This window comes from Xenopus tropicalis, chromosome 3 (assembly GCF_000004195.4).
Source record: "Xenopus tropicalis strain Nigerian chromosome 3, UCB_Xtro_10.0, whole genome shotgun sequence".
In the NCBI taxonomy this organism is placed as follows: Eukaryota; Metazoa; Chordata; class Amphibia; order Anura; family Pipidae; genus Xenopus; species Xenopus tropicalis.
The window spans coordinates 33,961,401-33,986,348 of record NC_030679.2 but is presented as its reverse complement, the minus strand read 5'-3'; the positions used below and the strand labels follow the sequence as shown (position 1 = coordinate 33,986,348).

Here is a 24,948-nt window from a genome sequence, read left to right as displayed (position 1 = left end):
ATAATGGGAATTCCAAGTCCCAAAGAATACTATTAACCCAAGCAGAAATAAGCAAGTGGATTGAAGTGAGTTTCTGCAAACTTGAGTATTGTATGATTAAAGGGTTGGCAAGTGGTTGGAGGGCATGGAATACATGTGATTGTGACAGGTCAGATGGAGCTATCACTCAAATACTATAAACTCTATGGATTTTTATAGCTCACTTGCTCAGCTTGTGCCAATCATTTTAATAGGTTGTCCAGTGTACTTTAATGATCAATATGCTGTATTAGCGCTAGATTTATTTAATGTAAAATACCTGCCTCAGTAAAATAACTGCTTAATTCCTGGGACCTGTTTTGTCTGATGTGAAAAATTCCCAGTCCAGCTATCTGCAAGTTCACAGATGTACAAATTCATTGCATTAAAGGCTGCCTAAATGTCACCAGATCTTTTTTTTACTCATTTTATCTGCCACACATTTTAGTAATAAGGAAAATGTTAACTTTATTGAACATTTAGGAAATTTCACCAAAAATTGTTTTAAACAACCCTAGGAAAGTGTGTAGCAAACTAATTATTGGTTACAGCAAGTCCTCTCTCATCTCTTTGCTTTTAAAGACAATTTCATGGCCAAAAAGATATACAGGCTTTTCTGATCAGTAGGCTATGAGTAAAACTACATTTCACTGCTGTCAGATACAGAAAGGGACTTGTTATATTTGGATTGATGTCTCTGGGATTATAGCCCTCAAAGGCATGAAATGCTAGGTTCAGGGGAGTGAGCTTGTAATGTGCACTAAATACTTTTGGGAGTCGTTGTATTCTGCCACAGGCACCAAAGCTCAGATTTTTACTTCTAATGGGCATTGTGTCTCAGAAATCACAAACTACAGATATTGTGCAAATAAATGTAGGTAGTTGACTCGAGCTTTATATAAAAAAACAAAGCTATGCGTCTACAGAACAAGTTGCATAAAAAAATAAATTATATATATATATATACTGTATATATTGCATACAGTTATTCTATTATCATTCCATTTCACAATTTAAACACTCCAAAACCTAGACTGATAGAGTTTTCACGACAGAAGAGCCAAATATATTCACCTTATTGGTTGCTATGGGATACTGCACATGGGCAAACTATGTGCCTTTTATTACATATGGGGCTAGAGAAGAGTTTTCACTAGACTATGGTTTTTCTTCTCTAATGTGCAGATACTTGGCTGGCAAGCCAGATATTGGTTATTTTTCAGAAAGGCCTATGACTGCGTGTGTTATCTTATTGTATAAGATATATAATTTACTTTAAGGACAAGGAAAGTCTTTACTACAAGTTTTAAACATATAATTAAATGCCCCCTACTGTACCAGATTTTTTTGCTTAAAAAACTATTATTTTGACCACAGTTACATTTCAATAGTTACTATTAGACAGCTCCAGAGCAGCTCCCATGACATCATTAAGATGGCCGCCGCATATCTACTGCGCATGTGTGAACGTCTCTCAGCCTGCTCACTTTAGTGCTGCCGTTCATGCTCGCTCCCGATCGTGGGTAATGCACATGCGCCAATGTTATACACAAGCTACTGCGCAAGCGCCCGGTTTTGGTCTTGGTGCAGGAGAGATGCACTTTGGGTATTTTTTTTAAGTAGTCGTCAGTTTTTTTCTGAACTACAGGGTTTACACCGCTGAATGGATTGGCATTTAACAGATTGTACAGTGCTGCAGAACACATTACAGGTATGCCTGTATTATAACTTAATATCTTCAACAGCCTTTCCTTGTCCTTTAAGGATTGCAAGCAATATTTTTTATAAACAGTGAGAGAGAGAAATAGATAAAGAGAGGAATATTTAATTAAGCACTAATTTTGCCCAGGAGCAGTAACCCATATCAATTAATCAGCAGGAAGCATTTACTAGTCACCTGTTTAAAAGCAAACACCTTAGTGGTTGCTTTGGGTTACTGCTCATGGGCAAACTTAGTTCCTTTTATTAAATATGAAGGAAGTGTTTAACCATCTTTTTGGGCAAAGACCATAGGGTGGGCATCTATGGTCCTGCAGCTCTCCCTTATGCTTACCATCATTCCATATTTCTTTTTACTTGTAATGAACGAATCTGCCCCGAAAAATTTTGTAAAATGCATTCTCAAAGTCTTCTTCAAAGTCTACAGGCGACTTTTTTATGTGCAACAATTTTCATGCTCAACAATTTTTACTCGCAACTTTTTTTCTTACTCCAAATGCATTAAAGTCAATGGGAGAATTTATGTGACAACTTTTTTGTCTTGGCGCCTTGTTTGTCTCTGCAACTTTTTTTGTCAGTTTTGCAAAAAAATTTCCAACTGTGAAATGCGGACTTTTGCTGCAAATCCATGTCTGGTGAAAAAATTCCCTCATGCCTATTTTTAATGTGATTTTATAGATTTTAGGAAAAGTGCTTGAAATAAGAACCCTTTAGGCCGGATATAATCCAGTGAGAAAAAGTTATCTCATGTTCTATGATGTGATGATGTGAAAACTTATAGACATGATTGAATTTGGGGAGAAAAAACTTTTGTCCTAATTCAGTTCAAGTTTTTTCTCATGGACTTTAAAAGACTTTTCATGTGATAAACCGCAAGATATGTTTATCTGAATTGCATCTCAAATTGAATCTGGTCCATCAGTTTTTCACGTGATAAATCTTTTTCTTACGGAATTGAATCTGGCCCTTTATTTGGAAAATAAAGCACTTAAGCCAAGCTAAGTAGTTACTATCCTCCAAACGATATTGCATTCATGCATATGTAATGGCCATTGGAAATGTGTCCATACACAGGCTGACTGATATGATATGGGGCTCTGTATGGAGCCTCCCTACTGCCCGCCTGCCTGATAGCTGTACAAAAATCAGCCATAAATGTATTATGCAGGTTTGAAAATCACTTTGATATGGGTCCACCTGGGTGTATTGATGTGGCCCTCATCTCTGTAAGACTATAGTATAATCCTATTGTTAGCCCAAGTGGATTGCTGGCTAGTGATGAGCGAATCTGTCCCGATTCGCTTCAAGGGATTGACAAGGGATTGAGTGGTTGCAAGCGAGTGTTGGAATGAAAGCAGGAGGTAATTTTACTTATATTAACTTGAGAAAACGAATGGTAATTTCATCAAACTTATTGTCACACGACAATTGTTTTGATGAGAGACCATTCTTTTAGACGCACAACAATTCTTTTGAAGAGCGAAACATTCAGCGAATTTTTGTTGCCCGTTTCGTGCAAATATCCACCAATGGCGAAACACGGAAATTTTGCCGCAAATCCATGCCTGGCCCATCACTATTGCTGTGCATGGATAGCTTTAGTTATTTTACGCAGAGTCCCTGGGAATTTATTATTGTTTTATTGAATATAAAGAATTGCTATTGCAGCAACAGAAACTGATAAACTCAAGAAAATGCATAAGTCAGAGAAATGCAGAATAAGACACCCTGTCCTAAAGAGCTTACATTAAGCCTGCCGTTAACAAAAACATATTGACAAGGGATTGAGTGGTTGAAAGCGAGTGTTGAGATGACTGGAATCAAAGCAGGAAGTAATTTTACTTTTATTACCCTGATAAAATGAATGGTAATTTCATATTTAAAAATGTGCCAAATTGCCAATCTACAACTGGACTTGGCACCATTTAGCAGAGATTAGCAGAGATTTTGTAGATTAATCAATAATTGTATCTGTCATTTTTACCATGTTAAAGCCAGTTTGCGTTTCCTGGAAATCAAATCAAATGATAGAGAGTGCTGATCCATCACTACATATACTTTTTTTGATCCTGCAGGTTGCATATTAATTGGATTGAATGTTGGCACCCTGAGACTTTATATATATTTTCCCTTTAATGGGTTATTTGCCCTGTTTCATCTTCAGTGATGTAGTGTACAGAGAACATTTTGTGCATAACTATGGCCCCATGGCTTATTTTTCTAACCTGTAGCTAATCTACTCATGCACACATAATTAAGATGTATGACTTCATTATGTCTAGCCAAGAAGAGCAATACGTTAGGAACTGTTTCAGCCCAGTGACACTTGCCTTGCCATTACACTGGCCATTATGCTAAGAACAAACCTTGTTTATCACTTAGCAAGTAAGTTGATGTAGCTATATTTTTGTAAATTCTACATAATAACTAATGCATCTCTAGAGAAAGGTAAAATATGTTATAAATACAAAATCTTTGAGGTAAAATTAAAAAAAAAATAAACTTGTTGATATGCAATAGTGTTAAGCAAAACTGAGACTGCTTTATAATTACAGGTGGTATTAAAAGTTATATACATACAGCACAGGACTTCTGTCTCTAAAAATGCACAGTGATGGAAAAGGATTGGATTTTATAAGACTAACACTGACGTAAAGGATGAGTTTCTTCATCAGTTTCCTAGGAAACTTGGTTTTGTGGCAAATGTAATATGTAATTGAAATCACAATAACATTTTTTCCCAATTATCTTCATTACCTTTTTGAAGTTGAAGTAAGGTTGAAAGCATAAACAGCTGGAATTCCTTCACAACATGAAGGTCAAGCGTAATGAGGTTCAGTGTTGATAAAAGAAAGGTTATGCACTTAGGCAAAAATAACATATATGTTAGTTATACAATAAATAGTATTGTGTTGGGGCCACCTCAATTGAGAAGGATTGGGGGGGAGGGAGGTTATGGATAACAAACTGTGTAACTCTAGGCAGTGGCAGGCAGACTGGTGAAAAGGATGGAATTATGAACCATGAAGAAAGCTTGGGATTGTTTCTTGGGAGAAAATGTGCTTGCAAGTACTGTAGACTTGATTGCTCAAGGTACATCAAAGGACATTAAAAACAGAAAACAATTACATAATGTCCAGGGCTATAATCTCAAGTTGTACCATTAGTTATATAATTATATGCAAACATACATATCTAGAAAAGCAAAAGACAGGTATGGAAGCATTAAGGAATTCAACAATGATGAATATATCCCAGGAACAGTCTCGTAGCAAAAGACACTGGAATGCATAGAACAACATGAAATTAAGTTAAGCACATTTCAGTAATTAAACAAAACACAATTTGCCCAGGTACAGTAACCCATAACAAACAATAAAATGTTTGTTTTTAAACAGGTGATCGATAAATTCTTCCTGCTGATTGGTTGCTATGAATGACTAGGCTTGTAGCAAACTTTGCACCTTCATAACACATAACCTAAATCTTATGTAACTGCCTTAATTGCATTAAGCCAACCTGTCCCACATTCTGTTTATTCCTTTTGTCCTATAAATATGGGTTTCATACACAATATACTTGGTGTGTCGCTGCACAGTACAGCTCTTTATTTCCAAACATTCATATTCTATTTATAGGGAATAGTGGAAAGCATGTTATAATCTATGCATTAAAAAACTTTTTTTCTAATAGTTGCTAAATCACATTATCTCTCTTAAATATGTGATCCATCTTGATTACAACATTGTAGAACTAAATTACTTAATAAAGCAGTATAAAGGGGGATGGTTGGTATTTAATTACCTAATTGCCAATATATCCCAACTGGCTCTCTGGTATGGCTGACAAGCAATCAATAGTCATTGATTTGTACTATCTAGATGCACAGTGATTTAATTTAGGTAAATGTTGTCAAATGAATAATCTTCAATTTTGGTGAGATAAACATTTTTAATTAAGAAAAAAAAAGAACAACAATAAAACATAAGTGAACAAAAATTGGCTTGGTTTTGCTCTGTAAATAGAATGATGTTCCGCCTCAGTGAGTTATGGTCGCCCAACAGGCTGCATTTTCAGTTCAGGACACCACGGAACAAATGTCTATTGTCAAATGTATTTTTTGTTTGTTTGTTTATTTTTTACTTTGTTAACTAATGTGGGTAAATGATATATTTGTCTGTACTAAGCATAGTAAAGCACTATGTTTCAATTTTAGTGCCCTAGAATTGCTTAAGGTTTTTTGTGCTGTGAATGTATTTGGGAAAGTAAAACACATGTAGTTGCTGATTGTGTCTTTGGTAAATTATTTTATTAACTTTTGTAGTTTTAGTAAGAAATTGCAAGATAGAAAGCAAGACATTTGTTTCAGCGAGTACAATACAAACAATTGTATCCAGTGCTTGAGTGCTGAGGTTTAAGTGTGTAATGGACACAACAAGTTATCCATTATAGTTAGAAGAGTACTGATAAATAAAAAGAAGGGAAAGCATTAAAAGAAAAGAAATAAAAAGTTTTGAAAGATGTTAATAGGTGTATTAGTTAGAGTTATTGGGAATGTACTTATTTAGGTTTCATTGAGGGGGTCGTGCAGAGGGCTTCAAAAGCATCTGTGGTGATCAAAGGCTTATTAAATGGTTATTTCAGAACCATTGCTATCTGTGCCAAAGATTTTAGAGCTCATTTACATCCACTATTGCAGTGGGCAACTCGCACTTTTCTCTACAGTCAATTCATTTTGGCGACCTGACACAACAGCAATATATCCAGTGCAAATGCACCAAGAAAATCAACCGAATGCATAGAATTCTGGGAAAATTGCTGCATTGTGTGGAAAAAATATAGAAATTGTACTTTTGCATTTTGCACACTGTGTCATGGTAAGTAAATGTATCTTATTATTGGCATTCACTCAACTGAGGGGGCCCTGGATGCTTCCAGTGGGCCGTGTTGGTCAATCTTGTTGTTGCAATGACTTGGTTAACTAGTGCCTGATCGTATTACGATAATATTAATATGCCAGTACCACTACTTCAGAGTGAGAAGCCCACAATTTTATTTGCTCTTCTCTGGGCTTATATTATTTCAATAATATTCCCCTTTGATCACTGATCAGTTTATTAAATTTAGTTCATCACTATTGAAAATTCTTCTATAGTATTTATCACTTGTTCTTAAATGCTTCCCTCTCCTTACCACTCTGTCAGGCCAACAGCTTAACAAATGCATACCAGATTTTGACCAGTGTGAAGTATTTTTTTTGAATCCCAGATGTTTACATACACTACATCCCTACAAGAAGTACCTGTTTATTGTTTTCAATTTCATTTTACACAGTTTCATTCAAAATTAAGTTTGGTTGATTGAGTCTGACATGTAGTTTCACGTACCTTCATCCTATAGTACTGTACAGTACCTTAACTTATACACCGATATTTGCAGGAGATAAATATATTTAAGCTGCACTACCTCTACTCTGGTCTGCATTAAGTGCAGAAGTGCCTAACTAAATGTATTGACGCCTAGGGGGAGATTTACTATGACTCTCAATTTGAAATTTATTTCCACGAATGTCTGACATTTACTAAAATGTCTGAGCTGAAACATTCTGCAGAAAGGTTGCAAAACTGACCTTTTCGAATTGTCACACCAAAACCTCTACTTTGTGTCGCGCAAAAAACTAACAACCAAAAAACTAACAAATCCAAAAAACCTCTAAAGAAGGGTCATGCAGGGAAGGCAAGAGACATTGTCAAGTGCCATTGACTTCTACATGATCTCAACAAGTTTTAGATGGCGAATTGTAGCATTTAGATTTTTCGCCATTTTGACACAGTAAATCTCCAAAAGAATGTTTAGAGAACTTTTTAGATATTGCAGTACTTATTTCTTTAACAATCCTTTCATATGAAATGGTTTTGAGCATTTTAAGTAGAATGGCTTTTGAATTATGCTTACAAACGCTGTATTCTCAGTAAGCCATTAGATACAGATAGATGGCAGTTGGTCTCAAATAAGAAGGGCAGGTTTTTGAGATTCTACACATAAGCCAAGTGTGTCAGATTGTGTCCCTAAAGTGCACAGAATTACAGTGTGAATTATATGGCCACCATTGCTATGTCTTGGAGAGAAAAATGAATTAGACAGTAATGCAACACCTGTTCAGAGCTGGAATATTCCTAAAATCAATAATTTTTTTAATGACATCAGAGTACACAGAGTGACACTTCTGGGCCTTTTTCTGATAATATTACAAACATTCCACACTATACACTATAACTCACAGTCATTAAAGGCAATAACATGTTTTTACAGATCTATTTGGTTTTAATAATAACCGGAAACACCATGTTCACATACTTTGGTGACTGCTCCGAGGCTTTTTTATACAGCCATTTGTCTATTAAAATAATGTAATTTACAGTATAATTAGTACAACTGCTGTCCATAGCAACTCTTTAAGTCTGCTTTGAACCTGAACTGGTATCCAGAATGCTCTGAAATACAGGGTAGTCATCTCCCATAGACTCCATTTTAATCAAGTAGTTCATTTTTTTTAAAATTCATTTCCTTTTTCTCTGTTATAACGAAACAGTACCTTGTACTTGATCCCAACTAAGATATAATTTATCCTCATTGGAGGCAAAACAATCCTATTGGGTTCAAAACTTTAGAGGTTTCAGATTTTTGATGCTGGTTTTTGTGTGACAATTCCGAAAGTCAAAAAATTGGGGATTTTTTTCCTGTGCTAACTTTTTCAGTTCAGACTTAATAGTAAATGTAAGACATTTGTGGAAATGGCTTTATGTGAATTTTACACAAAAATGAGAAATGTGCCCCTTAAAATATGGAGATCCAAATTAGAAAAAGACTCATTATTCAGAAGACATCAGGCCCTAAGCATTCTGCATAACAGGCCCCATACCTGTACATTCTCTTGTATCATAACAAACATTCCCTTGTCCATACTGAGATAAGGGTAATTCCTCTCCATGTTATATCATTTTGGTTACTGGAAACATGTATTTTAAAGCTGGCCATACATACACCGATATTATCGTACAAAACCTTGTTTTATACGATATTCAGTGCGTGTATGGAGGCTTGACGAGACGACCAATATCACAAAGGCTTTGGATATCGGTTGACTCGCCGATCAGTCAGGTTAAAAGATTTTGATTGGGCACCATTGAAGGCACTCAAGCAAAATCTATGTTTAGGGCTGAATCGACAGGTGGAGGTAGAATTCCTTTTGTTTCCACCTCCATATCTGATGATTCAGCCCTGAACATCAGTGGAGGAAGTAACCGATCTTCCCTGAGACCAATGGTCACAGGAAAGATCATAATTGCTACGTGTATGGCCAGCTTAACATTGTAAATTGGTTGAAATAATGTATATTGTTGCCTTATCTTACTGGCATTGTGCACTCCTCATCACTTTGTTTTCTTTTATAAATTGCTGCAGACAGAATATTTGAATTATAACTCAAAACAAGGTATTAAAAAGGAAAGGTTTTTAATTATTAAGCACTCACTCATACTCATAAGGACAAATCTCACTGTAACAAAAACATGTATTATGACATGCTGTAAAACATATTCCTTATTCCTATGCTAAATACAGTAGAACCCCCATAATATATTTTCCAAGTGACCAGAAAAAAATAGTGTAAAATCCAGAAAATGTAAAATCTAGGAAATGCATGATAAATTGATAGGACCCTAAAAAACATTGTAAAATGTTAAAATCAGGGGTTTTCGGATTGCCTAAAAAGCTTTTGTGGGAGCGAGGCCCTCCCAACAAATGCAATGATGTTTATTTAAGGCATTCCAAGATGTTTATTATATTGCATTTGCACTTACTGGAAATGTACTGTGAATATTGTTGCACCTGTAGCAGCAGGGTTTCTTTTGTTCTAGCACATCTACTAATTGTATTCAAGTAAATGAATATAGTTCAGTTTTCTTTGTGGGCTTTGTGTACAAAAGCTATTTTTAGGGCACAATTACAATAATCATTTATTAGTATTTAGACCTCTAGGGTCAGATTACTCAAACTGACTAAGGAACCTAAAGGAAAAAAAATCAATATTTATCAGAGATCAATCACACTTGGCTTTAAAAGTAAAATTGATTCAAGTGGCCAAATTGATCTTTTGGAACAATATTGATATTTACCATTGTCTGACCATTCAGGAATATGTTATACCACTGGCCTGAGATATCGAGTCCCATAGCACAAAATTCATTCAGTCAATACTGATATCAGTCATACACACTTTGCTATACTTGATCTTTCTGTCATTCTGTAAAATTTCAATCCAATTCTAACAGATTTGTTCTTTGCTTTAAAATTAGCTAGGTTGTTACCGATTAATCGAACAGATAGATCTGCCTCCCAATTACTATTTTAATGTACAATTTTTGAATTCATGGTTTCCCTGTTGTTTCAGTAATCTCATATTTGTTGGATTACTCTAAACTGGACTGCTCCATTTTTGGCAACAAGGTCAATACCATAAAAAGTTTGATAAACACAACCATAAAATAAAAAAGGTAAACTAAGGGGTAGATTTATCAAAATGTGAGTTTAGGCCTTAATACATAAAAACTCGGCCACGTTCTGGTCATTCCTATGAGATTTTTAAAAGCATTTTTATCAAATGGTGAACTTTCATCCACTGATACATACACTTCCCATAGGAATGAATAGAATGTGGGGACTTTTTATGTATTAAGAACTAAACTTGATAATTGTTTTAAAGTACAAAATAATGCTAAGTATTTAGTAAATTGAGGTAATAGTAAACCATGTAAATGTTGGCTAGTCCTTGATCTGCTGTGCCTTGTGCTTCCACATAAACACTGGTGCAACATAGACCAAAGGGCCAACTGGAAACCTATGATCTAAGGTGCTGGCATTATGGTCTTTAGATTCTCTTCATTTTACACCTATAAAGTCCATGGAACATCATATCTCTGGCACTGGTTCTAAAGTCCCTGTTACATTAACACACAATGTGGTCAATTTCATCAGGAGCCAATTATCCTGCCTGAATGTTTTTGAAGAATAGGAGCTGACCAGATAACACCCACTCAAGCAAGGGTCTACAAACTCTATAAATTCCCTGTAGAGAATGCTTTGACTAGAATTGAACCCATGATCCCATTACTGCAAGGCATCAGAGCTAACCACTGTGCTACCATTCTGCCCCTGTCTATTCAATAGCCATTGTACATGGAATTAAAGAGACTGTAGCCTCGTAGCTGTTGTTCAAATATAACATTTAACAAAAAAGCAGCCTAAATACAACAGCATTTTGTTGGTTAATAGCAAATGGTCAAAAGTTCAGTTCTGCCCCAGTAGCTCCACATTTCCCAGTAGTTGTTTCGAGCATTCAGCAATTAGCAAAGCCGAATTAAAATCGCATTTATTACTGCTGAAGGTCAAATTGAGATATTAGGTGGCACACACTCTTACCTGCCATCTGTCTCATCATCTGCATGCAGAGTACGGATTTACTGAAGAAGGCATACAAAACTACCAGTTTTTAATTACTACGTATGGAGGATAAGCTACCTATAAAAGCCGCTATACACTACATCTGCAACTACGAAGTGCTTCAGAAATGACATTGATATTACTGAGATTGTTTTAAAAATAAAACTCTGTTAAAGAAAGATAACCAGAGGGAGTGAATGATGTTGATGCCACCCATATTGTTCTGTGAGCCAGGTTAAGAATGTACATGGTAAAATAGCTCCCCACTCAGTGGCTGTTGCACAGGGGCCCTTATTTCTAAGGCAGCTCAGTTGCAGGAAATGGGGTGGGAGCAGAGCAGATCAGGCGAGGGGTGGGCTGGAGTAAATCAAGTGCCTATACCTATAGGATCTTGTTTCCAAAAATTTTTTTGAGTGCAATCGACATTTTCCGCCACAATGTCACAGTTTTTCCCAGAATGCACACCTCATTGCAGCCACAAGCAGATATTGTGGCTGACAAAGTTGTGCTGCATCTGGCATAATTTAGTCTGAAGAACCCTTTCCATTCCAGAATTAATACACACTATATGACCAAAGTTTTGTTTATAGGTTATTTCGTAGATTGCAGTGCAACAGAATGCATAGATTTACAAGTATGCCACATATTTTAAACCAGTTTTTCTACTGGTGTAAACCCTTTTACCATGCTTGCTTTTAGACTCTGGCTGTCTGCGCATCAGCCCCCCCAGCTTTGGATTCTGGGGTTTGTAGTCCAACAACAACAACAACGGATGAACCACTCTGTTCTAGAACCTGAAGCTTCATTGGTTGAAAGCAGAGAAAAAAAGTTGATAGATATCCGCATGTTGCCTCTGCAGTGACAGATCCTTATTAACCTTTGCAAATATTCCGCTACACTCCTAACAATTCCAGCACAAAATAAATTACTGCTGTAAGAAAGACACACAGGGGGCTCTTAGTATAAATGTTTACAGGCAAATAAATGTCAGCTCAACCTTACAATAGCATTTCATTGCGTTTTCCACTTGCCTGTGCAGCGTACACCTGTGATTTTCTGGAAATCTTGCATGCAGAACGGAGAGCGCTTGAATGATTCATAGACTATCGGTGTTACACCTGTTCTTTATATATTTGTTGTCTTAGCGTTTTTTTTTAATGTTTCATTATTCAGTACAATAGTGGGGAAAAAAAAGTATCAAACGTAATATCTAAATAAAACAATACTACAGATTAGAATGAAAGGAAATCAAATCAGTTTGCCAAATATTTTTTCAGCTACTTCATTTTGCTGCTATTCTTCCCATAAAATCTCTTCTCATAGACCTGTTTTTTTTTTTGTTTTCATTTACTTTGATCATTTGGTCTGTGTAATTAAATAGATTTCTTAGAAATACCAGGGTTGCGCAGTGAGGTTCCATCAGTATTCAACCAAATTTATTAACTATTTTACATCTAATTTTAGCCAGAAATAACACTTTAGGGAGATTTATTATGCCTTTTAATGAGGGTACCTACCATTAATAATACTATAACGTTATTGGCTGGTAATTGGCTACAGGTGTAATGAGAAATCCTTTACTTATGTCCCACTTTTATCTTTTACACTTAATCCAGTGAGATCCTGCAAAGAACCTGGGCAAATAGGACCTTAGTTTGAATGCTTCCTGTCAGTCTCTGCATTAACCCTTAGGCTAGTGCAGGGGTCCCCAACCCCAAATATAAAAAGACTTGGAGAGCAACACTCTACAGTTAGTATTACTGGTTGTATATATATAGTTTATGTATGTGAGTGTATAGATTGGTTAGTATAGGTTGTGTGTGCTGGGTTTACTCGGATGGGTTGAACTTGATGGACAATGGTCTTTTTTCAACCCTATGTAACTATGTAACTATGTAACTATGTAACACAAGCATCATAAAAGTTCATGGAGGTGCCAAATAAGGGCTGTGAATGGCTATTAGGTAGCCTCTATGCACACTATCAGCTTACAGGAGGCTTTATTTGGTAGTAAATCTTGTTTTTATTCAACGAAAACTTGCCACCAAGTCAGGAATTCAAAAATAACTACTTGGTTTGGGGGCACTGAGAGCAACATCCAAGGGGTTGGGGAGCAACATGTTGCCCCTGAGCCACTGGTTGGGGATCACTGGGCTAGTGTAACCAGTTCTCAGTTACTAGATGGTTAATACAATTATCCATAATGAATGAATGTATTATTTGTATGTAGTGCTTTGCTTACCAAGTTCTTCCAGTGCTATTTTTCTTCTATAGAGAACCCAGCACATTTCTGAGGCCCTTTAGTTGAAACGCTGCCACTCATATTGTACTCGCAACTGTCAAGTGGGAACATTTATCAAAGCCCGTATCACGGCTAGGACAAAGGCAAATGCATACATAGCTTCAAAGTAAAAATGGAGACCAAACTTTTTAACCCAGCATGACTTGTACTGAACTGCCATGAAAACAATTTAAATTGTAAGTTGTCGCTGTCTCACAGAACACACTACAAAATACACATAAACAGGTAAAAATGTTCCATTTTATTTGAAGCTGTTAATGCGTACAACCATAAGCTTTTCCGGGAACGAATCAGTTGATCAATTATGTTAGATGCAATTATATTACACATTCTAAAAATCCCAGTTCTACTGTTTGGTCAGTCTCTCTTAATCTCAGAGATGCCACATGTAAATTGCACTAAATCGTGTTACAGGATATGCTAAAGTATGTCCTAACTTACCCAGGACAAATTAGATAGTTTTAAGGGGTGGTTCACCTTTAAAGGGGACCTGTCACCATAAGAAATTATTTCAAATCCTTTTGTATCATGTTAGTAGAGCAAAATAATCTTTACTTACACAATAGGAATGATTGAATTTCTTTTTCCTTTAGTCTTGGAATTTACAGTCACAGCCAGCAGGCCGGCGCCATTTTGTCTACACCGTTATTAAGGCAAGCTGTGTATCACCCAGAAATCTTATACATTTGCCATCTAGGTGATATCTAGGAAGTGCTAAATGGAAAGTTAAAGTAATAGTAATTAAAAATCTGAGCTGTCAACCATATATTGCCTGCCCCACCTCTATGCCTCAAGGCAATATATGATTGACAGCTCAGATTTTTAAATACATTTATAACAGGTATTGATGATTTAATTGAAAAAAGAATATGGGTTTCATGTTTAATTTTTAAAGAACTTTTATTATCCAGCTTTTTATGTCTGGGTGAGAGGTCCCCTTTAAGTTAACATTTAGTATGTCCTATATGTCCTATTCCTAGCAACTTCTGACACTTGAGAAAGGGCACATGTCGCGTGCAGTGGTTTGAAATAAATACTTTAAAGCAGCGAATCTGCATGAAGGTGCTCTTCTCTTGCTTTACAACTTTTTTACTGGTCTTCAATTTTTATAGTTTTAGTTATAGTTATAGTTTTTAAAGAATTTGTAAACTTTTTTTTTCTATCAGTATAATTACTCTAAATAGCCTCCAGAATTACCTACCTTTGTCCCAGCATTCTCTCTGACCTGGTTCCTCAGAAGTCAATCGTTTTTCTTTGCTTCCTTGTGCAGAATGAAGCCCCGCCCCCACTTCCTGTTCAGTTCTCTCTTCAATTCGACTACCTGTAGTCAACCTGGAGAGCCTTCTGGGCATGCCTGGAGGCAGCAGGAGCCAGTCTGTGCATTAGCAGGGTTTTTTTTTATGAGAGACCTGAACAGGAAGTGGGGGCGGGGCTTCACTCTGCACAAGGAAGCAAAGAAAAACAATTAACTTCTAACTGAGGAACCAGGTCAGAGAGAATGCTGGGACAAAGGTAGGTAATTCTAGAGGCTGTTTAGAGTAATTTTACTGATAGAAAAAAAAAAGGTTTACTTATTCTTTAAAGTGGGTCTAGAACTAATGAGCTGCATTTTTCAGCAGCCTTAGTAATGTAGAATTCAAAATAGACCCTGGCATTTCAAGAACACAGAGGTTTAAGCTCTCTACCAGCCCAATAAATAGTGACTGTCTATTGCATCTTAAAGCAGCCCCTCTGGCATTTGCTAGAATCTACAGACTGCCAGCCTGGGCCTGCTAGAAGCTCTGTGCGTTGATTACAAACTCCATAACTTAAGTGGTTTAAATACAACTGGGGACCAAAACAAAGCTATCATTAGTTGTCCACCTTTAGTAACTATAAATTCCAGCATTTTAGCCTGCAACGCCATGTCTGGACTGAAATTACAGAAGTACCTTTGGGTAATAATAAAATGATCATTTTTGCTTTAACCTAAGGTTTTATGAGGTAGTCTTCTGCATTAATATTCTTTTCCTTTGTTACTTTGTGAAAACAGTGAAGGTTATTCTTATTTACTGCTTTTTTTTCGTTAGAAGTTTACACAGCTGAAAAGAATTTATGGTATATTATATATAACCAAAGCCATTATCTGTGCTTGTATGGTATGTTGCATATTTCTCCTTATAATGGTTGACTTGATATTGATTTTAGGCTGACCCGAGGGAAGAATGATTGGTATACAATGAAGATTACTTGAGTTCTCTGAGAGATGTTACAATGTTGCCGACAAGGACATTTTCATAATGTACTTGCCATGATAATGTTTACTCTTTAAGACAGAATTAAGTAATGCATCTTTGGGTGTTTTTATTTCACTGATTAATACCCTGAACTAAAACTAGATGATGATAGTTAGACCATGCAATTTTTTCACAAAATATATAAATATTTCTTTGTGAGATTCATCTGATGCATTCGGCACCTAGTACCGGTGGGCCCCCGACACCCCAGTTCGACACTGAACCTGTGACCCCCCTTAAACATGTGTAGAAGGTTACTGATTATAAAGAAATGGCAGGGACTTACAGTAGCTGCCCTCCCTTATTCTTATGTGAATACCATGCCATAACCATCAAGAACAAGGTACTGAAGCTAGTGATGAGCAAAAAGTTGTTGTAGGAAAATTCATCGCATGACAAAAATAATTTGTGCGCGGCAAAAAAATTTAACACAACAAAATTTTTTTGACGAGCGTCAGTTTCGTGAATCTTTTAAAAAATTCGAAAAATTTTCAGGCAAAGCAAATGGGACAGATTTGTTTATCATCAGCTAAAGCACATAAAAGAACAAAGTGCAATTTCAAGCACAATCTAGCGCAATTCTGTCCAATTTGCCAAAACTGAGATCAAATGCAGAGAATATTTTGGATGACTGGTGTCATTTCGGGTGTTATGGCGTTCGAGGGACATGTGCACCCTATTCTTTCAGCATAACTGAACTACAGCAAATTGACAAGGGGCTCTGAGGGGAACCTTTAGTTACTGCCTGGTCTGGAGGTGGCAGCAGTTCTAGGGTTCCCCTGCATCAGTAGGTACAGCAGTGTTCAGTTCAGGAAGGCAGGAAGAACTGAGTAATGCAAAGCGCAACTGTAGAGAAGTGCAAGGAGCACATTTAGATGCAAGTACTTTTTATGGATGTGGTTTTACTTGCAGCTGACTGGGGGAACCCTTGGGGACATGATCTGCATTTGCAGACATACACAAGCCCTCTCGAGTACAGTGTGATCTGGATGTAATAGTGTGAGACATGCAAGGTATATACAAAGGATTAAAAATGCCTTACTGGATACAGAAGCCTTGCTAACATGAGAATTTAGCATCAGTTTTATAAACATCTTAGTAGTATGCCACACAACAGGGTGCCCAATGTGATACACATAGAGGAAGAGATTTTAGAAATCATAAAGCTAAAACATAGAAACGTTAATAGATATATTCATATTTCTCACATTTTAGCAAGATGATTATGAACTACTGTCCCTTTATCAAACACAAGATTACTCATGACTGTGTACCGGACAGTTACTCATGGTAGGCAGTATCACACATGAAGCGTTTATTTGGTGCGCAAAATCCAGAATTAAAAATAAAAACCAACCATACAGTGGTACCTTACTGCTCCATGGTCCCTGAATTCCTCCTTTCTAAGGACTTCATGTCATTGGACACTTCATCAGCTTCTAGGTGAAGCATATAATAAAACACCCAGTGACGTGAAACGTGTTAAGAGGGAGGAACTCAGGAACAATGGAGCACTGAGGTACCTCTGTCCTTTTGGTACAGTTAATTTTTTATAATGGCTTTGTGCACCAAAACTATATTATTTATTAAGGGTCTAGGGCAGTATCCAGATGTATATCAGGAAGGTTGCAATAAAAACCCATGATCCAAAATCCTCACTTTCTACCCTCAAAATTGTTAAATATTGTTAACCAAACTGACCTAATTGCAAACTGTATTAGAACTAGCATCTACACCCATGTAATACATGATTATTAACAAATTACCATTAATGATATTATTCCTAGAATTCTGCTCCACTGGGGATTCAAAACCCTGCCTTAACCAAAACAGCATTCATTATAATCATAAATCATTCCTTTGAGTTCCAAAGCTATATGTATATATATACTGTATATATATATATATATATATATATATATATATATATATATATATATATATGGAAGTCTGTCATATCTTGAGCTTATTCAAGAAGAAGCGACAAATACTCTGTTTATTGGTTCTGGTTCTTGGATTAACAAAAAAAAAAAAAAAGGTACCTTCAAAAGAATGAAGGCTTTACACTTAAAAAGCAAAGCAAAGTCACTGATAACAAAAGCTGTAGTCACTGCTTTCATTTTTCGTTTTCTCTTAGTTATGCAAATCGACCTTTGCATTGGTATTTGTTTGAAAAGGGAGGTTTTAAATTGGTGCTATTGACCTTCACTTAAATGACATTCGAACGTCAAGCCGAGTGTTGCAGGGGAAATGCGGCTGTTGACTGCAGGTGGCAATTGATGAAGAGATTGACTGACACTTTACTAGGCAACTCATTTTACACTTAATTTGAATGGGGGAAAGGTTTATGCTCTTAAAAGATTTGAAAGAAAGTAGAGAGCAAAACCGATAAATAATCTCTTATCAAAACAATTTCACTTCCATTTTAAACTTGAAATGACTTGGATCCCACAAAGAGAGGGGAAAATGTGTCTCATTTTATCAATTTTCAAGAAATGTAATGTAAGCCTCTCTGTTTCTCTACAATAGATTCATATTCATATTCCCTAATAAATGCAGTTGCATTGCATAACTATTATATTTCAAGTAGTAATATCATTTGGCGATTCTGAGAAATGATAAATGCAAAGCTCATTAACTGACACTGAAGAATTTGCCCCAACAGTCGTTTATAACAAGCAGTGAAGTTTTATTTCATTATTCCAGGGGCAGATTTGCCGAGATTCAACTAGACATATGTAAATATTTCCCTACCCACATAAAAATATATATTTTAGATATAATTTATTGAATGAAGGAGCATTTTTACTCCAAAACTCCAAGTCTTAATTCAAAAAGTTCTGTTGGTCAAAATCTAAAGGGATGTACCAAGCACGCATTATCAAAGATTGTGTACTTTAATATGTCCAGAATTATACAGATTATATTCACATACATACATGGGTACAAATGTGATACATTGGTTTTGGTAATGTTTTGACCAGTATACCATCTGAATAGGGTTTGTATGTTCTTCTGGTTTTTGCCATACATTATAGGATCTACTCATTTGGTGGACAAATTAACAGATTTTTCCTCTATATGCCCACCAAAGGGGTACAGTATAGGGCTAATCTAATTATTTGGCCCTAGGGATACAGGCCATCAGAGGGAGGAACTCATCAACAAGCCAATGTGGTCCTCAATGCAACAGGAAGATCAAACTTGCCTGATCAACATCTGCCACATTGGATATATGCCCAGATAAACTGCTCTTCTGAAGGGGCCGAATTGGCAGCATAAATCTGCCCCTGTATGGCAACCTTTACACAGTCTAATGGTGTTATTTGACATATATTGTAATCCCTTGCACTCCACCCAGCCCTATTTTTCTGACTGCAGTGCTAGGCATGCAGCATATAGTCATACTGGTGAAGTAATAAAATAAACTAGTTGGCAGGAGCACCAATGTAAACAGTGTCATTAGTTTATCTGGTCCTAGCATCATTTCCATTGTTGCATGATGACTGCAGACAGCGACCAATATTCTCAAGGTCCCCATACACGGGCTGACTATAGCTGCCGATTCGGCAGCTAATCGGCCCATGTATGGGGAGAGCAGAGCGGCCTGGCCGACCGATATCTGGCCTGAAATTGGCCAGATCTCGATCGGCCAGGTTAGAAAATCTGGTCGGATCGGGGACCGCATCGGCTCGTTGATGCGGTCCCCGATCCGACTGCCCCATTGCCGCCCACATAATCCGATTCGGATTATTATTTTTTTTACCTAAATGCTCCCTGATATCGCCCACCCATAGGTGGGGATATCGGGGGAAGATCTGCTCGCTTGGCGACATCGCCAAGCGAGCGGATCTGCTCGTGTATGGCCACCTTCAGACAAAGAAGAAAGTAGTGGGAGGATGGAAGGAGGAAATCAATGCAACTTTAGAAAAAACATGGCGTTAAAAATATATACCTAGGCATTCACAAACATGTAACAAAAACTGTGTTTTTCAACTTACGGTAGCAGTGGTGCCTTTAAAAACAAATTTTAAATTCTGAGTACCTGTTCTGATAACTGAAAGGTATTCTGCCTATACTTTTAATGAATAAAAAGCATGTTACCTTAATATTTTTAAACAAAACAAATCCCTTTTTTTACCATAACTTTTGCCTGTGTCTCAGGTTAACAGAAGTAGTTAATTATCTAACAGTCACTGCCTTTTTCCCCCTTCTGCAACAGTTTTGAAGGCCAAAATATTTTGAAAATAATCTACTTTCAATGTCACTGCAAAATCATTCCAAGCTCACAACAGAAATAACCAAATCTATTAATATTTTTTTACATAAAAAAGGCATAAAGGTATAAAGTGTGTCCATTCTTCAAACTTACATTTAACATAGTTGTATCTTTCCCCTTTAAACTACTCTTCCATAGGATTTAATAGTAGAAAAAAAACCACAGCTAGTGGAACGTTTACCTTGGGAATAGATGGCCCTGTGACATTTACATCTACAGTGGCATTTATTGCTTAGGAATGTAGATCTTTTGTCATTAATTCTTATAGTGTTATCTTAACAGCACTGCAGATTATCAAAGAATGCCTTGCAAATCCTATTTCAGACACTTCTGGATTTTCAGATCCTTGGAAGCCAAGGAAATTAATCCAATGACTTTTCAGCAATATATTATTAGTCTGAATTACCTATAATATTGCCCAAGAAGGACAGCATTTACTGTGTGCAACAGTGGAGTAATACGTTTGCCCTTCTTTAATGCGAAGCTTTTGAAAGGGATAATCAGACTGAAATACAAGCTCTTACTCAACATTTAAACTTTTTTCTGCAGTAGTGACTTAAAGTAAGTAGATAAGATATACAGTGCCTGATTACCAGGACTTTCCCTAAACACAGAGGTCTGTCCCAGGATTTATTTGGTCCCCAATGATCTCCCTGGTTTACCTCTAAGTCCCTGGGAAAAGTGTTGCCTTATGTCAGTGATACCCAACCAGTGGCTCAGGGCAACATGTTGCTCCCCAACCCCTTGGATGTTGCACTCAGTGCCCCCAAACTAGGTAGTTATTTTTGAATTCTTGACTTGGGGGCAAGTTTTGGTTGAATAAAAACAAGATTTACTACCAAATAAAGTCTCCCATAAGCTGATAGTGTGCATGGAGGCTGCCTTATTGCCAATCTTAGCCCTTATTTGGCACCTCCATGAACTTTTATGATGCTTGTGTTGCTCTCCAAGTAGTGATGAGCAAATCTGTCCCATTTTGCTTCGCCAATAAATTCGCGAATCTTTTCAAAATGTCACACGGAAAAAAAAATATTTTGACACCGCCGACTATTCTTGCGACAATTTTGGACGTGTGACTATTCTTTTGACACCCTGCGACTATTCTTGCAACAATTTTTGGACGCATGGCAAATTTTTTCATCTGTTTCGTGAAACAATCCGCCATGACGAAACGCGGAAATTCGCAGCAAATCCATGCCTGGCAAAACATTTCGCCCATCACTATCTCCAAGTCTTTTTACATTTGACAGTAGTCCATGAGCAAGAAAGGTTGGGGACCCCTGCCTTACATAATGGAGACAAGTTAAATATTCGATAGTGGAGGGGGAGTGAAAAATGTCTGATGTAAACTGGACTGCCATTGTTTTCAGCACAATCTGGCAACGGGGCACAAGCTAACCCTCTTACATTCCCCTTTATTTCATTTTAAAATGTGGTCATAATTCCACGTTGCAATGTTGCACATACTCAGTGCAAAGGAGGGCTTGTATTTGGAAAGTCAAGGAGCAATAAATCTATTCGGAATCCAAGCAAACACTTTCCATTAAATACACTGTGGTCTTTAAATCAATTTATTTAGGTGAAATCTCAGAAGACACCTTGAGGGGGTGAGCAAGAGAACTTGAGGAGTGGGGGACTTCTCCAAAACATTTGCACAGAATTCACTTAAATAAAATGCTTTTAAAGACCTTAACATTGCATTTCATGGAGAGCATGGCTTGGGGTCAACATAATTTGATCCAAAATGTTGTCACCTTAATTTACAGGTATATAAGCAGCCTAGATGAGCTGCATGGCATCAGCTATGTAAAAATCTTCACTCTAGTCTTTTTGACTGAATTTAACCCCACTTCTGACAGTCAATTGCAAACCTATGTAATGAACGTATAGAAGCTGCCCAATGTGACAGAAGTCTTCCTCCGTTCTTTCATGGTGATGTATATTTAATTAAAGAAGAGCAGTTGCATGAATAGAACAAGAGCTGATTCCTTCGGATGTAAAGCTAGCTTGGCAGAAATGCTCCATAAAGCAGATTTTTCCTCTCTTCTTCTGGGCTTTGTTTTGGATGCAAAAAAAATGTGTTGCTGTACTTCCTCTATGACAGGTTTGTTAGCCAGAAAAAAAGCTTTTCACCACCCTCAATTTATTTTATTCGTAGTCAGCATACGGCAATTTCTATCTGAGCCCTTATTATTTTCCTCAAGTATCTTTATCTACTAAATAACTGAAACAAACAACAGAGCAATATATTTAAAACAGCTTGGTGAGCCTAATACATTTAATATCCTTTCACAGAAAATGGATTGTAAATGTCAGATTACCGGAAAAGCTTCACCAATGAAAAGTTTCTTTAAGTGCCTGGATTTTTCCCCCCCTCTTTATTGCATGTACTATCCAATGTAAAAACCTCATAAATGTGATGCATTTTTTATGTTTGCTCTAATGAGAAGTAGGACAAATGCCACACTCTCGTGGCATCTGCTGTCATTTTTTGGTATCATTGTAATCTCTGTGCTCCAGTCTTGAACAAATGCCACCATCTACATTATTCATAATGTCCTCATCAACCTTGTCATCAATTCCTGCGCATCCCATTGCTTGCTCAAGAATAACTAGTTCTTGCTGCACTGTGTCCTCTTCAGCCCACTTTGGCTCCAATCTACTTTCAATTATCATCCAGGCATGACCATCTGTTAGAGCCACAGATTCTGAATGTGTGTGAATAAATGTTAGAGCAGGTATGAATGCACAGCCAAATTGTTCATTGCTTGCATTATAGTAAGGGAAGAATATAAAAAAAATAATTGTAATGCAGGAATATATTATTTCAGTAAATTTAGAAAGATTTTTTTTAAAGCAATCAGGACTTTCCTTAGCTTGGCTAGATCAATTATTAAAGTACACTCAATGAGCTAATTGTATCCAATAATTCAGCTACGGAGCTATTGAATACTATTATAAAGCAAAACTTGAGTATATTTGGTGGGGGTTATAAAGGAATATGGACATATTATATATAGTATAATTATCCATAAAATCACCATTGAGTCTTGCTTGGTCTGTTAGTAGAATAATGAAAATGTCTAATTGGTTGATTTATGGGATTTCTGCCCAATGATGTTGCCTGCTCCTATATGTGTGATATTATTTCTGTTGTAGATGGAGAGCAAACTTACAAGTATTCAGTGCAGTATAATTTTACACAGTTATGGTGCTTTGCCTGCCATAAAAGTGGGACATTGGGGTTATGTAATAAAAAACACTAAGTTTGCCCAGGAGCAGTAACCCATAGCAACCAATCAGCAGGTAGAATTTACTGGTCACCTGTTTAAAAGCAAAAATCTTACTGGTTGCCATGGGTTGCTGCTCCTGGGCAAACTTAATGCCGTTTATTACATATGGGGGTTTGAATGCATTCCATCTGGGTTGCCTATTATTTGGTGCTAGGGTAAAGTAAGTTCAAACCTCTTTTACAAGTTGCTACTAGTAGCAATGATTTATTTTGACATACTGTATGTCCCCTTTATAAAGGTGTTAATCCTGGTGTATGGCTTTTCATTCATTTATAAATTACACTGGAGTAGTTAATCAAAGCATATTTGCTGATGCACTCATAGTTTTAGTTAATTGTTTATTTGTTACTATTATCAGACTGGGAGAAGGAATTATTCTTTGTATTTCTCAGCTCCTAATGATGAGAGTAAGATATTCAAAGCACACTGCTTCCCTTCCTAAGCTACAAACCAATATTATGAATTCACACATCTCTGGTTTCTGTCTTTACATAGCGACATAATTATCTCTGTGTGGTACAACTTGCTAAATATACCAAGAATTAGCTTTGGAGATAGAGATGAGAGGGCCCTTGGCAACTCAGGAAGGCTGGGCCCTCATCTTTGGTTAAAAATGTTGCGGAAACTAGGAATATTCATATTTCAGCTTATTATTAGGAAGCTGCAGCAACATGTGAAGAATCGGAGATTGGACATCCCTGTTACATATTATAAAAGTACATACCACCATATAATATGTCCTTTAATCAAGATATACCTAAAACTGGTTCCTCAGATACTGGGGGTCCAAAGTGAATGTCCTCCCTGCCCAGAAAACTAATTTTGCTAACAACATTTTTTTAACAAGTTCTATTTAAACAAGAGAGCTCATTTTTTTTTTATCAGAATGCCCTTTACAGACAAAGAAAAGAGCCATATATTTTTTTTACTGCTATTTCTAATTCTTCCCAGAATGCACTGTGCTTATATAAACATTCCCAAATTCCCATCTAAAAATTTACATTCAGCAACCTGATAATGTATTTAACTACTTGGTATCTGAAATCTTGACAGTGGAGCATTATTTTTTTTCTATGAAATAAAAAAAAAAACATCATATTATCAGTGATTACAACATAGTAGTAGTCCATCTCTTCAAGGTCGGTAGCCCAATGTATGCAAAAGAATAATCCAGTGAGAATCCGGCCTGCTCTGTCTGTACACCCAGCTTACTATTTTTCTTTTCTTTTTTTTTCTGAAATAGTTACTGACAGGATCAAGTATTTTATTGCTACCACTGAACAACTAAATTGCATTTTGGATTTGATTACAATGCAATTCTGACTAGGCAGAAACTGCACAGTAGTCACACTATATTGAATAATATTGGGATGACTAATGTTACACTAGTAGGACTGATAGTGAATCTTCTTGTATCTTTAATTAAGCTTTTGGGAGCTAGAAGTTTAAATGACAGAGTTGCATGAAAGCTGTATAATTCTATTGTGCACATAAACTTTAATAGTATTCAGCTACATAGTTAAGTTGGGTTGAAAAAAGACCACATTCCATCATGTCCAC

The 24,948-nt window shown here is 36.6% G+C and overlaps 1 protein-coding gene across 2 annotated transcripts in view; it reads left to right on the top strand.

Moving 5' to 3' along the window:
• Positions 1 to 24,948, top strand: part of tenm2 (teneurin transmembrane protein 2) — a 712,086-nt gene that overhangs the window by 478,817 nt on the left and 208,321 nt on the right. The gene's annotated exons all lie outside the window — the stretch shown is intronic.